Source organism: Brassica napus, chromosome A5 (assembly GCF_020379485.1).
Source record: "Brassica napus cultivar Da-Ae chromosome A5, Da-Ae, whole genome shotgun sequence".
In the NCBI taxonomy this organism is placed as follows: Eukaryota; Viridiplantae; Streptophyta; class Magnoliopsida; order Brassicales; family Brassicaceae; genus Brassica; species Brassica napus.
Window position 1 is genome coordinate 8,042,677 of NC_063438.1, and position 15,156 is coordinate 8,057,832.

General features: G+C 32.3%; 1 long non-coding RNA gene across 2 annotated transcripts; it reads left to right on the forward strand.

Moving 5' to 3' along the window:
• Positions 1 to 6,146: 6,146 nt before the first annotated feature.
• Positions 6,147 to 8,001, forward strand: LOC106451432. Of its 2 annotated transcripts, none has more exons than XR_001289578.3 (4): positions 6,147 to 6,406; positions 6,531 to 6,676; positions 6,801 to 7,438; positions 7,707 to 8,001. It is a non-coding gene; the product is annotated as an uncharacterized LOC106451432 (long non-coding RNA). The 2 variants fall into 2 exon arrangements; XR_001289577.3 differs by lacking the exon at positions 7,707 to 8,001 and adding an exon at positions 7,514 to 7,674 and having other exon boundaries at positions 6,149 to 6,406.
• Positions 8,002 to 15,156: the final 7,155 nt, after the last annotated feature.

Sequence of the window (15,156 nt, forward strand, 5' to 3'; positions counted from 1 at the left end):
TATATATATATATATATATCATACTCCAAATTAATCATATACCCTAAACTCTAACTAAAATATTAAAACTCTAATATTTTATATTATTTAACTTTAAATTGCATATTGCTTATAAAAGTAAATTCTAATCATCTTATTAATCATAGTTATTTTGCTGAGTTTGTTAATCTTAATTTTATTTGACTTAAATTGCTTGTAGAAAGTGAAATATAACCATTTTGTAATCTTATATCATTAGTTTTATAAAATCAATATATAAATTTAAAATTTACATTTTTAAAAGTTTAGTCACAAATCTTAATCCCACAATTATAATAATAACTAGATTATCAACCACAAAATAACAACAACAATTAAATATACCAAACATTAAAGAAATAGTGTACAACAAAGAAAAAAAACAAAGATGAAAAACCTTGACCAACAGGAGGAGCCAATTCAAAATGGTGAAGATAACTATAATATTGATCACCACCGTTGATAGACCTTAAATCTAACGGATATTATTATTCTTTTTTCTCATTATCTCTTTATTTTTTTTTTGTTTTTCACGGCTCACGACCTTTGCGATTCCTCATAGATCTTAAACTAAATTATCAATCTTCCCACAATCTCATCTCTTCATCTCTCCTAACCTCTGGTCCTCTGCAATCTTATTCTTTATGGTGAAGCTCGTCACCTCCTCCTTTTGAAACCATCACTGGTCACCACCAATGCCGTCCGACACCACCACCACCACCACCACTCGTCACCACCACCGCCATCCGACAACATAGACCTCTCTCTCTCTCTCTCTCTCTCTCTCTCTCTCTCTCTCTCTCTCTCTCTGATTTTGTTTTGATTTTTTGGTATAGGAAGGTGGGTCGTGAGCAGAGTTGGTGGTTGTCGTGAGCTTGAAGACAGGGGAGGTACGGCGTCGTTGCTAGCGGCTTCTGCTCACCAGAGAGTGAAGACAAAGGAGATACCGCGTGATGCGCCGGATGATGATGACGAGACGTGATGCGGCGGTATGACGATGGCGTGATGCGGCGGTTTAGATTTATATTTAGGTTTTTCTGCTTTGGTTTAGTGTTTTTCTTACTTCTGTGTAGTTTGTTTTTGCTTTGGTTTAGTTTAGATTTTTTTTTGCTTCGGTTTAGTGTAATACAACATTTTTGTAATTTATTAATAAAATTATTATTATTATTTCTATTTCGTATAAAAGCATACTAAAAAATAATTGCATTTAGTTAATTGCAATTATAATATTAAAAATAAAAATTAATATATGTATTTATAATTATGTAAATAATAGCATAAATGAAATGCTATAAAAGAATATTTTATTGCATAGACAAAAACGCTATTATATCTCGTAATACGATAGCAATGCAATAAACCGCTATCTAAAGTGTGTGACCTATTATGACGGGCGATGATATAGCGCTTGTTAAAACGTTATGGTATCTTTAGATAGCGTTTTTCGGCCGCTAAGAAAAGCCATTTTTCTTGTAGTGTTTTAACAAATAAAAGTGACCACATAATTACATTATCCAAAAAATTATATTCTTAACAATAATAATAAAATAATATTCTGCGCGCGGGCGGACGCTGCTAGTTTGACACTATAATTGGATTTGTTTTTCTTCGCTAACTAAAGCGTAGGATAATCAGGCGTTCATCGTTTCATGTTATTTTGCAATCGTTTTGGATTTAAATTTCTTACATTAAATAAAAAACAGTCACTCCACACATGATTAATTTAAAACCGTTCCATTGCATTACGTGTCTGCAAATACCAACAGTTTATCCTTCGCATCACTCGCTTTATAAATAGAGCAAAAATCCAACGACCAACCTTTACGTACAAAAGAAAAACAAATCACGAGGGAAAGAAAAACCCGAAACCATTCACTCTTTCTTAACATCTGATGGAGCCAGGAGAAGAAAACCAGCGCCGGCTTCAGTCCTTACCGGAATATATGCTCCGCATTATTGTCTCAAAACTCGGTTCGTCCTCATCTCTCGACTTCTCTGCAACGCTCGGCTATCCTGCAAAAGCCTCAAGTTCGATCTGAATGATAACGTTATTGCCACAGATCTGAAGCTCTCCCCCTTGGTTAAAAACCCGTTGAAAGCTAAGTCTACTGTCTCCAGCTAAGCGTACGACGAATTTCTTGTGGTTTTAAACTTTAAGAGATATCAGAAACTTAGGAAGTCCGGCTCAAACCACGTAGCTTGCAGGGTGTCAAAATAAGTTAACTCGCTCAACTCAGCTCAGCTCATAGTGAGCTCGGTTCTTACATGAGATAGCTCAGCTCTGCTCATTTATTATATAAACTTCAATATATAAACTCGAACTCAGATCATATAAATCATGACCGAAATGAGCTAACTCGTGATCTAAATAAAAATAATTATAATAAAATAATTATAAGATTAAATAAAATAGTGATAAAATAACTTCTACAATATTGTTCAAAATTTAAATATTAAAAAGTCCAAAACATAAATATTAAATATTAAATAAAAACCAACACATGACAAAAAAAAAAAACGACACCTAATATAAATTAAATTAAAGCAAAACCAATGATCCAAAACTATTAATCATAACTTACCGTGAGTTTGAATTACGATAAAAAAAAGCGAGAGAGACGTATGTCAAACTTGGGATCACGAAGTTTATGCGAGAGATGATAGGGTTAACGTGGGTTTATATAGATAATTTTGACAATTCCTAAACAATATAGTTTTTTTTTTCTTTCTTCGAAAAAGTTTTAGATAACTTTTGAAAGTTTAATTTCCATATTACTTATATGTATGTTTTACGTTTTAATTTTAGAAGATAAATATGATTAATATAAAAATTATCTTTTTAACAGATCACAACACAATAACATGGCCTTGCAGAGTTATACAACTAGACCAGATAAAAGCAAATCACAGACCAAACTGACACTTAAAAAGACTCTCTCAAAACACTTAAGAAACAGAGAAGCAAAGTTGTTATTATTATGTGGATGTGAGGGATGAGACCACTACCAGCTATAGTTCCATGGTACTAACATGGTCTTGATTTGGAGTTGTTAGTGCTTGACTTGGAGCCTCTCGAATAATGACTATCTCATCTTCATCATCTTCATCTACAGTTCATAAGAAACCAAATATTAATAGATATATAAACTTAATTGAGCAAAGAATATAAAGTTTATATAAGATTATACCTTCACCATGAACTTTATAGCCATGAATCCAAGACCGAGTACACAATAAAGCTTGCACATTTCTAGGAATAAGGCGAGTTCTGTACTTGCTTATTACGTGAGCTCCAATACTGAAAGACGGTTCAGAAGCCACAATGGTAATAGGAATTAATGATGAGAATGTCCATTGCCATGAATGCTAGTGCGCCAAAACGATGTCTATTCTCTTTCCAATATCGCAACACATTCAAATCAGGATGAGCTCTCATTTCTAGTTTTGGCTCCTCTAAATATATATCCAACGCTGACTTTCATGGTTCCGCAGTCTATGGAATATCATCTAACTCAAACAAATCCTGTTCTCAGTAAACATAATAAGAAGTTTAGAATGAATCTAACTTAACACTTAATTCTCGTACTAACTTAGTAAACATCAGAAACTTACATCCAACACACCAAAGTTCTCGGTCTCTGTTCCTTGCTCAGAAGCACAAGAATATGGGTTGAGAGACAAGATACGAGATTGAGAACTTCAGAGCTTCAAAGGGTTGAGAGAGTGAGAGACAAGAGACGAGATTGAGAGCTTCAGAGCTTCAAAGGGTTGAGAGAGTGAGAGACAAGAGACGAGATTGAGAGCTTCAGAGCTTCAAAGGGTTGAGAGAGTGAGAGACAAGAGACGAGAGAGCTGTCTCGAACCTTAAGAATGTCTCGCATAAGAAGAGAAACAATCAGAGCCTAGACAAAGATCAAAGCATCAAAACTAAAACAATTTCACAAAACCATAAATAACCGAACCAATAGAACGAGAAATGGCACTCACGGCGAAATGATAGAACTGCATCGACGAAGAAGAAGTCCGCAAGACGGCACCGACGAGGAAGAAGGCCGCAAGACGGCGCCGACGAAGAAGAAGGCCGCACGCCGGGAGAGCCACTATCGTTGGTACCACTTCTCGCCGACGATTCTAGAGATCGATTACGGGTTTGTCCTCGACGGAGAACAGAGTTTTCTATCGCTGATTACGGTATTGAATTCTAATTTGATCGCATAGTTTTTAATTAAAAATTAAATGGGTCAGATTTGACCTAACCCAATAGTTCTATTTAACTTGTTAACCCATAACCTGTTAATACATTAACCCATTAGATCAAAAATAAACAGGTTATTTGGATTAATGAGTCAACTTGGGTTGGGTCAATCCATGGGTCATGATCTATTTTGACACCCCTAGTCGACATGTCACGTCAGCAGAAATCACTTAAATGACTTCTCAATTAGTATATAGGGTGTATAATGGATTTACTTGCTGGTTAATGAATTTGTGAGATCTGATTATAATATTGGCGTCTGTTTATCAGTGTCGGTTAATCAATGTGGTTGGTTAAATAAAACAATTGAATTTCGGAAGTTTGGTTTTAATGTTAATATCGGTTTAGACCAGCGGTATGAGATCGTAATTCTTTAAGAAGAGTGAGGGTTATTTCAAATTTTTACTCCTGTTTTATAGTTTAGATAGATCAAATCATTACGAAGATAATATATGAAAATATTAACACATATAAATTCACCGGTCATTCTTTATCAACCTAATCAAGGTATATAACTTCTAATGTTTCATTCACCATTATAAACAAAACAGAAAAACAAAAGTTCAAAAAAAAAACAAACGACAAAATCTCGTACATAAAATCACACAACACATCAACAACATATCTGGTTCCGCGCCATCTGGTACACAAAACTGCACAACACATCTGGTTCCGTGTAAGCGCGGAGACTATGCCCCTAGTACTATGTAATGAGAAAGTACATTATTTTTTTAGATGACATAAATAAATTAAATAGTCGCACATCTATTAGAATTTAATATGTACTTTTTTTTTGTCAACCAAATTTCATTATAACAGCCTAATGGGTAAACATTAGTCAGGCTTTAAGACATCGAGGCCCAATAACGAAGTTATAATTTTACAAACGTAAGCCCATCATGAACCAACAATTCTAGACCTAAACAAAGACACATGTTTAATTCTTGGCATCTTGTGACGGGTAATGGATACACGGCTTTCATGCGTAGCTTGAAGTCGCCGGCACCGCTCCGCCACTGCTCCACCGTTTGCAATAATCCTCCGCCTTGATGCTCTTTAGAAACGATCAATATTCAGTTTTAGTGCCTCGTTCTTCCCGATCTTAAGATACTTCCACCACAACCGTGACTTCCTAATCAAAATTGCTCCATTTCGTCGTTGAATTAATACAAAGGAAGCTTCAGCCTGCTTGAAGAAAGTTCATTCGTTGGACCGCTATAAGCACCAACTCTTCTTGAAACTCCTCCGAAGCGACTGCAAAACTTCATCAAACCCAACCAATTCCCAACCAGAGATGCTTTCCTCAAGCGCCGTATAAGGCTAATCGACGAAGAAAGACTGATTCCCTTAAAAATTGATTAAGGTGAAACGGTGAAAACATAGATTCTGATTCGTTGGCCATTGAGATCCAGATAAAACCAGTAGAAAGTAATCTGAACATTCTTCGTTGAAGAAAGAGGAGTTGATTGAAGATCAATTTCAACGAAGAAACAAGGAAATACAACAAAAAACATTGTCATAGCGAAGGTATTAAATCTGCAATGGAAGGCAAATTTGACTAACCGAAAAGCATAGATATTTATATTACAACAAAAAAAAACAATAGGGGTGGCGACCGGCGGTGAAAAAGTGCTCGCCGGTCACTGAGCTCAACTTTATATTAGTTGAACTTAGAGGGACATTAACTCCATATGCCCTTTCCTCTCTTAAAAAATTCTCCTTTCTCCCCGTATTAAAATATCATATAGTATTTATTTATTTTTAAGTAAAAAACGTGGATCCAGGATGAGTAAAGACTCTAATACCCTTAATAAATTAGAATATTCACAAACTCAGCTTCTAATTTATCCACCCACCCAAAATAAATTGGATCTAACCCGATTATCTCCCCCAAACCATGTCTCTCTTCTCTCTCTGTAAAATAGAGAAAAAAAAAATAAGAGAGCGACAGAAAAAGGGTGAAACTCTTCACCGAATTCTTTTACTCAGAGAAAGAAAGATGGAGGAGAAGTCATGGTTTGGATTCTGTCCGTCCAGCTACTGGATAAATATGTCCGTCACAAAATTCTGAGAAAGTCGACGAAATCATCAGAGAGATCAAAATATGCAGCTTAGAACCTTGCGATTTGTGCTGTGAGTTTCTATTTTTTTGTCCAAAATTCTGAAAAAAATCTCATTTATTCTTGATTTAAAGTCTATATATATCCAGTCAGATATAAAATCAAATCGAGAAATCTTGTTTGTACTTGTCTTGTAGAGAAAACAACGACAATCGACAGAACATCAAGGATCACAGTGGGAACACTTGTCGGGGGGAAATCAGCAGCTCTTCTGAGAAAACCAAATCAGAGTGGGTGGTGCACGAGTTTCACTACACCCTCTTACCTGAAGTCTGAAGAAAAGGTATTCATATAACACTCTTATCTCTTTGGTTTATGATCTGATTCATATGACTTTCTGGGGATGCTTGTTTTGTGTCAATAGTTATTGTGCTAATTACTCATTAATGCTATAAATTATATATTAGTTGTTAAGGGATGTTTGTACCGACAAAATAGAAGTTGAGGTTTGAAATCTCTGTCTGGAGAGAGGGAAATGGAAGAGGGAAACGCAGAGTACCGCTTGGAGAGCCTGAGATGGCTGGCCTTGATTGACGAGACTCCGAGCTGCGGAGAGGAAATCATCCCTGGCGGTGGTGGGCTTGTCTAGAACAAAAGTCTTATTAGAGTCGGTGTCCACTATCTCCTTCTCGGAATCAGCGTTCATGGCGTAATGCATTTGCAAGAAAATCAGGGGAGAATCCAATTTTTCTTTATCTCGCATCTTCTACAAGTTGCTAGATTAGAGTTATGTTTGTTAGTTCAAAGCGATATAGCTACTGATAATGGACTAGGTCAATTAACTATATTTGTTTTGTGAAAATGGTTTAACTAGATTCTATCTCATTGGTTTGAATCTTTTATCCAGTGAATGGAGATGGGATCATTTGATTTACGCCTGCTATGCTTTTTGGGACAGGTACCTGAAGATATCCTAGTTGAAAGAGTTGTTGGGCGTAGATTGGATCCTGTCACGGGAAAGATCTACCACTTGAAGTATTCTCCTCCAGAGACAGAAGAGATCGCTGCTAGACTGACCCAACGTTTGGATGATACCGAAGAGAAGGTACGTCTTATATATGTTTCTGTGTTTCTCGAAAGTTTTCCATTCAATCATTATTGTGTGGCTCTGTCTAAACAGCTTCAACAGAGGGTATTGGAGTTGGTTAAGCATTGAATTAGTTTCCTTTCGCTGGTTCAATGTTGTAATTATATCTTAACCGGTTTAGTCATAGCTTGTATATATACTGACGTTGAATCAACTGTAAAGGATAAGAAATGAAATAATCTTTTCATAACAAACTTCTTCTTCTTCCTTCTCCTTTACGTAATAGAGGGAAACACTGCTCCAATTTCACTTTTAAGTTGAATCATTCTTGGGAACAGACCTAACCAGCGGTAAATTATTCTCGAGTTCAAGGTCTAGGAAAGAGCCTGAAGAGAGAAAATAAAAATCAAGAAAAGAAAGATTGACAAAAGAAAACGAGTAGGAGTATGTTTTATTGTTTTGAACTTTTTTTCTTCGAGGTAGTTAAAACTTGAATGTTTAAAACTTGTATGTATCTGTTGCAAAAGACATGTTAGAATAACTAATTTCATTAAGTTTATTATGTCCGAAAAGTTTATTAAGTATTTCTTCTACAAACACATTTTGTTTGTCAGTAAATAATAAGTTTTAAAACATTTACCTTTTTATTTTACAAACCTTTTATATTTCATAAAATTCTTTTTGTTTTGCTTATGTTAAAATAATAATATAAAAAGTACTCATGTAAAACGTGTATGTGTAGCATTTTAAAAAATATTCATGTAAAAAGTGTAGCTGATATATATCTAAATTTAATAATTTAATTACACTTAGTAATTTTTAGTAATCTTCAAGGTAGTAGTAATACTATCTTACAGATAGTAATATTTTGGCAAATTTTAAGTTTTATTAGTAAAACCATGTCCAAATGAAATATTTTTTAGTAAAACCAATGATTTTATACAATGAATATCATTAAAGAAGAGTATTATATAAACAGTCTACAAAAAATAAGTATTTTAATAGATTTTTATTACTATAGTCTTTTACATTCACATAACAACCATGAAAGTTAAAGAATCATTTTGAGAAAATGATAAATATTTCTACAACTATAGAAAGTAATTATCTAAATAGTTTCAATAGTCTTATTTACTATATACATAGTCTATTAACAGATAATATATGTGTTCTATATGTTAAATATACGTACTACTTGCAATATATAGGTGTTTTAAAATTATACACAATAAAAGCCAATAATTCTAGTAATCCGAATTACACATAATAAACTCAGTAATCCTAGTAGTCTGAATTACACATAATAATACTAGTAATATTATATACAAACCCACATTTAAGTTTTATGCAATATATATTACATACACCAAATAATATAATAAAATTAATATAAATGTCAAATTTCAAAAATAACAATTAATATCTATATACTAAAATGAAACATTTTTCTTATCTTAGAATAAATATATCTTAAAATAATAAATTTAAATAAGAAAACCTTTGTAAATTAATATCTCTATAAATTAATAAATATTTCAAAATCCCAATAGCTTCTGTATCAGTAGCCTCTCTATCGGTAGCTCCTCTTTCAGTAGCCTCTCTATCAGTGGCTTCTCTATCAGTAGCCCCTCTTTCAGTAGCCTCTCTATCCGATAGACTGCGATAGAAATCAGTGTCATCATCCGTTTTGTTGAACTCCACATGTAGACCACTTCTACAATTTTTTTGATGTACTTGCATTAGATAACCAAAAACGTCTTCATCTTTCCAGATATATGAAGGCTTGTTCGAATACATTACCATTGGAAAGTAACTAATCTTCGCTTCCATCTTATAGTCATCTACCTTTATCTTTCTGCAAATACGCTCAATCAAAACAGAGCGTGTGATCTCATCCACTGATTTTTTCAACACAATAGTGTGAATTTCATCTTCCCCTTCACCATCTCCCGAAATCTATTTCATTTCAGCCCCATCTTTAATATAATATCCTCCATAATCAAAACAAATGATTGTACAATGCGGATTTTGCATTTTCCTGAAATAAAATGAATTATAATTAGAATTTGCACTATTAAGAAGTTTAAATTTAATTCCCACGCTGTACATTCTTACTAATACTATTTTTTTTTCAATACTATCCCTTATATATTAATTGAGGAACATTTGAAAAGATGTAACCTCAATTTTGTATTAATTAAAAGAGGCCCCAATGCATAGGTGGCACTCAATTAGATAGTCAATTACATTCAATTGAAAAATAAGTAGGTCCACATTCGATTTTTATATGTTGTTAGATATATAAGTTGGTCAAACTATATGATATAATGATATGATATGATATTTTCTTTCCTTAAATAAAACCTACGGAATTACCATAAATGACTAATATATATATGACAATTAATGAGTTTAATAATAAAGATTTGATAACAATGTATATCTCCTCCATCATTTTTTGTTTAATTTTATATTATTAAAATAAATTAAACAATCAAATTAGCTATAAAAATAAAATTTAGATTTTTTCGTATATGTTATATTTTGAATTTTTAAAAACGACAATAAATGACTAAAACTATTAAAATTATTATGTTAAAAATTAATGATCAATGGTTTAACATTTTTATTATAAGAAGATACACATGATTTTAAAACCATATGAGTAAAAAATATCATTTAATAATAAAATAAATATATATATATATATATATTAAACACTATATACCATAAGATTACATAAATATTTTAATATTAAAACTTTCAATGAATTTTCAAGAACATTTATAAATTATAAACTTATTAAAGATTTCAGATTGAAAATTTTGTTATCGATGATTTAAATATTTTGTTATAAAACGATATGAACGATCATAGAACCGTATGATTATAAATTCTTATTTAATAAATAACTATACAAAATATACTATTCCTAGAAAAATAGGTTGGTCTATCTTAACTTATATTACACTTTTTATTAAACTAACTATCGAATTGATAAATAACGTACCAAAAAATGTTTTGCACTTTCCTTAAATAAAAGCTACGAAATTACCTAATATGATTAACGTATATGTGAAAATTAATTATAATGAATAATAAATATTTGATAACAATTTTTGTATCTTAGTTCTTTTTTTAATTTTATATTATTAAAATATATTTAAAAATCACATTAAATATATAATAAAAACATTTATAATTTTTCTTATATGTTATATTTTGAATTTTTCAAAACGTCTATAAATTATTAGAAATTTGAAGATCTCCACTCTGAAAATTTTGTGATCAATAGATTTTTTTTTGTCATAATAAGTTACAAATGATCATAAAATTGTATTAATATGAACTTTTATTTAATATTATAAGAAGATACACATTATTTTAAAACCATATGAGTAAAAAATATCATTTAATAATAAAACATATATATATATATAGATTATACTATATACCATAAGATTACATAAATATTTTAATATTAAAACTTTCAATGAATTTTCAAAAACATTTATAAATTATAAACTTATTAAAGATTTCACATTGAAAATTTTGTTATCGATGATTTAAATATTCAGTTATAAAATGATATGAATGATCATAGAACTGTATGATTATAAATTCTCATTTAATAAATGACTATATAAAATATACTATTCTTAGAAAAATAGGTTGGTCCATCTTGACTTACATTATATTTTTTATTAAACTAACTATCGAATTGATAAATAATCTACCAAAATTTTTTTTGCACTTTCCTTAATTAGAAGCTACGAAATTACCTAATATGATTAACGTATATATAAAAATTAATTATTATGAATAATAAATATTTGATAACAATTTTGGTATCTTAGTTCTTTTTTTTTAATTTTATATTATTGAAAGATATTAAAAAATCACATTAAATATATACTAAACATTTATATTTTTTCTTATATGTTATATTTGAATTTTTCAAAACGTCTATATATTATTAAATTTGAATATTCCCAATCTGAAAATTTTGTGATCAATAGATTATTTTTTTGTTATAATAAGTTACAAATGATCATAAAATATAACGCATATGAATTTTTATTTAATAAATATTCAAACTAAATAATATATATATATAAACACTAATGATTTAAAGCAACAAGATTGGCTGATCAATTTAGTCGTCCAGTTAAAATCTTTCAAAAGTATGTGAAGGAATAAAGTCAAAATAAATATGGATTTAGTATAATAGTTATATTTTACTAACCAAATACCGAAAAAAACCGAACCGAACCGAAACCAACCCGATATCCGGATTGAACACCCGTAATCCAAATGAAGCCAAACTATTGTTTCATTCTCCAAAATATAATAAAAATAATAACTTAATCCCGCGCAAGGCGCGGGTCTTATCCTAGTATACATAGTAAAACCAGTAATACTAGTAATATTTGTAAACATAGTAACACCAGTAGTATCAGTAATATCACTTTACCTTAGTAAAACGAGTTATCTTAATAATACCTAGAAATTATCTTTGCACTAATTAATCAACTTTTAAGTCCGATTTTGTTCGGATTTTACATTATCCATGTTATATAATTCTTATTAATGAAATTACACCGAAGAAATCATCAAAACGGGCTCAAAATGTAAATACAATATACCTTAAAACCAATAAATACAGTTTACAAAATCCTTTTAAATCTCTTAAAATTTGCATTCAACTTTTCTTTTGTTACACTAGTCGATATATACACTTATTTTTATAAGTATTCCAGCAAAAATTTCATCAAAAAGGGACATAATTCAAACCCGAAATTTATATACACAGTTTTCAAATTCGTTTTTTCTCTCTCAAATTTTCATCAATTCTTACTTTTTAGGTTACCCATGGTTTACACAAACATTTAAAAGATATTTCACACAAAATTTCATGAAAAACGGATAAGAATTACCTGATGTTCAAGCTTCAAAATTGTCAATGAAGGGTGGGGAAGAAGAGCTCTTCACGCTGAGAGAAGAGAGAGGAGAGGAAACATGAAGACATGTGGGCCAAGGTAAATCTGATTGGTTAAGATTGTTTGTGGACCCCATTTGGTTGTTGTGTTTGGTTGGGTGTATTTAATTGAAAAATTAAATGAATTAATGAGGTGGAGAAGAAATATATTAAAGAAAAAAAGGTTAGTATAGGAAATTCAAAGACAAAGGGGTATTGGGAATAGAGAGGGGACAAGAAGAATGATTTTTTTCTCATAAGGGCATTTGGAGTTAAAATCCACAAATACTATATACAGCCTCGTTAATGGTGATGATTCTGGGAATCCTAAACCATAAATCGACTATAATTGGCGTTTAGTTCTCTTTGATTTTCACCTGTTTTCAAAACAATTAGTATTTTATTTTATTATATATTTTTGAATAAATCTGGGAATCCAAGAGAAAAAACCTCAGGAATCTCAACAGAAACCGTCGAGGAGAAACAAAAACCTTTGTCTCTCTCTCTATCTTTATATTTTTAAAAATACTAAATCATAACTAAATTAAATAATTAATTTGTTCAACTGTGTAAATCTTATACTACTAAACTTGTTCATGCTTCTTCAAGTGTTTGGACTTTTGAGGGAAAGAGAAAGGCAAAGAACCAAAAGAGGTTAAAGGCTGATTCGCACAAGAGTTTTTTTTTTTTTTGTCATCTGTTAGAATATATTGGATGTTACTTCAAAGTTTATCCTTACATATTAGATATGAAAAGCCAACAATGGCAGACACTACCTATGGGAATACAACAATCTCCCCTACAAGAACTGCTCCACAAGCCAGTTACTAAACCCCATCCAAAAAATACCTCCAAAAAAACCTACCCAAGCACCTAAACAGAGGATGATACTTCCTCATTTTCAAAGCAACCTAGAAGCCACGCAGGAGGTCCTGCTGCCACATATGACTGTGTCTGTCCTCCTTTGGTTACTCCTTTAGCAATGAGGAGAGCTCCTCTGTTGTTTGCTCTATCTTCCTTCACCAATCTCCACCATTCAAGACCACACAATTTACCCATAATAAGCCCTATCTCTCCTTTGAAGTTTGGCCAGGCTTTAGGTCTAAGAACCATTTGAGTTATGTCGCCATCGTCTAAAGCAAATATCACCTTGTTTTGGTGATGAGATATGATACTTTCCACTGACCAAACCAAGACTTGCAGTTTTGCATCATGAAGGCTACCAATCTCAGAAAATGCCCTTCTCCCATGAAGAATCACCTTGCCTTTCTCATCCCTTAAGACCCAAGCTCCTCCAGCCAAACAAATGCCTTTCATCCAATCGACGCCAATGTTACATTTTAACCAACCCTTCGGAGGAGGAACCCATCTTTTGTGGCAAGCCGTGCCATTACCTCGTTCTTCAGCGTCCTCCTTTTGCTCCTCCATTTGCGCTAAACTCCACATCTCCGACTCCACAAAACATTTTTCTACCAGCTCAAACAAACCCGCTTGTTTTCCTTCAAACATCAGATTGTTCCTGTTCTTCCAAAGAAACCAAGTGATCCATGGTAGCGCATTACGTACCTTGCTTGGGATTGATTTGTTAGACCCCAATGAGAATAGGTGATGAATGTTGGCATAGTGAGAAGTCAATTCAAAGCCACCAGGGGGAGAAGGAACATTCGCCAAAGCCCAAACTTGGCGCGCAACATGACATGTGAAAAGGATATGATTGATTGACTCTCCTTGGAACCCGCAGGCTTGACAACACGGGTCCAACCTGATGCCCCTCTTCACAAGCAGTTCACCAACAGAAATCGCACACGAGTTTTCTATCACCCTCTTCTGTCATCTTTGTCTCTTAAACTAAAAACAAATTGCCTGTCCCAAGAAAAACGTTCGGACATGCTACTAGTTACTGGGCCTCGTCTAAAGGCCCATTTTTTAATTGTTGGGTTAAATTTAACCCTTTCTGAAAATACCACCAACACCCGACTGAAATGCCTTATCAGGAAAGCGAGAGTTCCTTCTTCATTATATTTATGGCAAATGTGAATTTGTCGTGCAATCCCAAACATTTATTTACAAAATCGTTCAGACGAAGCTAACTAAAAAAAAAAGAATTTTTTTTTTAAATAGTTACAGTGGCATGCGGTCCAATGTTTCTCTCCCCCTTGGCAACCTACTCTCCTAGACCAGTTAACTTGGTTTCCTCTTGCTCACCGGACTCTTTACAATGCTCTGCTGATTTATTATTCTTCAAATATATATGTTCCACCACTGAATCTTTCAAAGATGAATCAAATATGTTCGGAAAAGTTGTTTGTGTTGCGATGATTGTAATTTGTATGGTTGTATATTACTGGATTGCAATAAAAAGTTTTGTCAAAGAAATATATCCTAAACATTACAATCAAGTGTAATAGCCACCAGGCCAATGTGATTTCATTGTTTTTTTTTTCCGAAAATAGCCTAATATGCATACATACGCAAAATTTTATACATACTCAAAACTAATATCCGATTAATCTTCGATATTTAATCAATTATCCACGCTGACGGTCCAACTCACGCGTAATGTAATTTGGAACATGGACTATTCCACTGGAAACCTATAATTAAATATGCTCGTACGGGCTTCTTAATGTCACGTAGGTGTTAAGTTCATAATATATGGACTGATATAAGTAAGGAAAAGCCCAACAACATTTTCATGGCAGGTATATACTCGAGTCGTCGACCATGCAGGCATGCATTGCAGACTTGCAGTAATTCA